The following is a 2,556-nucleotide window of genomic DNA, read 5'->3' as shown; positions in this document are numbered from 1 at the left end:
CTCCTGAACCTCCGGGGAAGCCTGCATTTCTGATTATTCCATAGTAGAACATGTTTTGTTTTGTTTGTTTGTTTTTTTAAATAAAGGCTTCAGTTGGTAAAAATGATGCTTATACTCAGATTATATTTAAAAAGACCCACAGAGAAGGATAAGTAGTTGTATTTGAGTGAAGAGGTTTAATTTAAAAAATTAAATTGTTCTATTAATAGACATTCAAAACAGAATAGCCCTGTGGGTGGGTCCCGCAGGTGCCCTTCCTCCAGCCCCTGCCTTGTGAAATGTGTCTGTATCAGGAGGGACCCAGGAGCTCACCTGTTTCAGGCTGCAGCTTCCGGGTCTCTGGGTGGGACTGGCCCAGTGAACTGGCTGGGAAGCTGGGGGCGGGGCGGGGCGGGGGCACTCCATGTTCGCTCCATCTTTCTGAGTTTGGTTATAAAACTCAGTATTTCTATTGCACTTACCCATTGCCACAGAGATTCTATTACTTTTCTGGCATCCACAAAAATGTGAAGAAGAGAAGGAAACCGAGGGAGGGAGGTATAGAGCGATATATAGACAGATAGACAGATGGATAGATAGATCTCTTAATGGTATGGGCTTGTCTACAGCAGAAACAAGGCTGCAATCCTGTTGTCTGAAGCCCCCCCTTCTGCCTCTGACCCTCATAATGCAAAACACAGGTGCCCCCTGGATCAACCAGCACCTTTGCCCAAGGTCACTGGAGGCCAACTTGGGTTGAGGATCTGAATTCTGGCATCTTGTCATGGGCTGCAACCAGCTCTAGAATGTTCTTTCTTTAAATTCATTGTGCTGGGGTAGGGCAGGGGGATGTGAAGGCACCAGGGCCCGGGCCAGGCCCTCTTGACACCCAGAGATGTGCCCACCTCTTGGGTGGACAGCCACAGAGGTGAAGGCCACCAGAGACAGGCCTGGTGAGCCAGACCCCTGGGCACCTTCCGGCTCCCTGCACTCTGGTGGGAGAGCTGAAAAATGTGAAGAAGAGAAGGAAACCGAGGGAGGGAGGTATAGAGCGATATATAGACAGATAGATGGATAGATAGATCTCTTAATGGTATGGGCTTGTCTACAGCAGAAACAAGGCTGCAATCCTGTTGTCTGAAGCCCCCCCTTCTGCCTCTGACCCTCATAATGCAAAACACAGGTGCCCCCTGGATCAACCAGCACCTTTGCCCAAGGTCACTGGAGGCCAACTTGGGTTGAGGATCTGAGTTCTGGCATCTTGTCATGGACTACAACCAGCTCTAGAGTGTTCTTTCTTTAAATTCCTTGTGCTGGGGTAGGGAAGGGGGATGTGAAGGCACCAGGCCCCTGGCCAAGCCCTCTTGACAACCAGAGATGTGCCCACCTCTTGGGTGGATAGCCACAGAGGTGAAGGCCACCAGAGACAGGCCTGGTGAGCCAGACCCCTGGGCACCTTCCGGCTCCCTGCACTCTGGTGGGAGAGCTGAAAAATGCAGCTTCCACGGAAAGTGGCCCGGATCCCCTTTGGGGGGCAGCCTTGTCCCGGTGGAAGAAGGCCAGGAGGGCTGGGTGGAAGCACCCCTCCCCTCCCAGGCAGACAGCACGGGTGGTTAACAGCTTGTCGCTGGTGTGGATGGAGTTAAACCTTTCCGGGGACTATTTACTCCTGATCCTAAGTGACAGCTTGGGGAGGGAGGGTCACGTGGCCCTGAAATCCCCTCGGGAGCCCACGGAGCATGCCCAGCTGCTTCTGCCTGGGAAAGATGCTGGATCCTGCAGTCCCCACAGCAGCATCCTCGCCCTGCGCCAGGGACCTGCCAGCTGGAGCGATGACTGATTAGACCAGCTCGGATCCGGAGCCCCGCTCTTCCGCTCTTCCGAAGGGGCCCTGAGGGGCGGGGAGGAGGACCCCAGCTGGCCAGAGCTGGGGGAGGGGTGCTCGGGGGCCCAGAGAGTTATAGCTTTCAGCGAGGGGCTCACACCTCAGAAGCCGGTGAGTCTGTTTTGATGCATCATGTAGACGAGGTGGGAGGAGGGAGGTTGGGCTCTGGTCCGGGCTGGCAGCCGCCTGCCCTGTGAGTCTGGGCTGCTGGCGCTGCCGTGTCACTGCTTTCCCCTCCCTTATTCTTGGCAGCGTTACTTGGGGATCATGGATTCTGAGAATGCTAATTATAGCCCTCTCTGTGACCCCCACCAGGCGCACCCCCCAGGACCCCCAGGAGGGGGCTGCTGTGTTTAAATTGCACCTCCTAGGTGGGGCCAGCTTGGGGAGGCCCCCCAACTAGCTAGAGCAAAGAGGCCAGCCCCACCCTGCCTCTATTCTTGCCAGAAGGACTATGCCGATGGCCGGCAGGAAGGAAAGATGGAGGGAAGGCCCGGGTCAGGCTCAGGTGGGCAGGGCTGAGGGTGTATGTCTTTTATGGTCAGAGGTTGGGTCCAAGATCTCCTGAGGCTCTTGGGCTCCTAGGGGCATCTGATCTCTGGGGTCTATGATGAGGTGGGGAGCACCTGAAGGACCTGGAGCCTGGTGTGTGAGGGCATGCGGGGGGGGGGGGGGGGCTAAGGGGGAGGGTT

At 55.6% G+C, this 2,556-nt stretch overlaps 1 protein-coding gene across 13 annotated transcripts in view; it reads left to right on the top strand.

Annotated features, from left to right (window-relative positions):
* The window catches only part of PLEKHA6 (pleckstrin homology domain containing, family A member 6), a 147,017-nt gene that overhangs the window by 16,670 nt on the left and 127,791 nt on the right, over nt 1-2,556 (top strand). Inside the window, exon 1 of one of the 13 annotated variants that reach the window (XM_014549698.1) lies at nt 1,736-1,975. The exons of the other annotated variants lie outside the window; for them this stretch is intronic. The gene's annotated coding sequence lies outside the window, so the exon portion shown is untranslated. Of the gene's footprint in view, nt 1-1,735; nt 1,976-2,556 lie in introns of those variants that run through there. 13 annotated transcript variants of the gene reach the window in all.

This window comes from Myotis brandtii, unplaced genomic scaffold (assembly GCF_000412655.1).
Source record: "Myotis brandtii unplaced genomic scaffold, ASM41265v1 scaffold566, whole genome shotgun sequence".
Classification (NCBI taxonomy): Eukaryota; Metazoa; Chordata; class Mammalia; order Chiroptera; family Vespertilionidae; genus Myotis; species Myotis brandtii.
The sequence above is the reverse complement of the archived record's forward strand: the minus strand, read 5'-3'. Positions and strand labels throughout refer to the sequence as shown.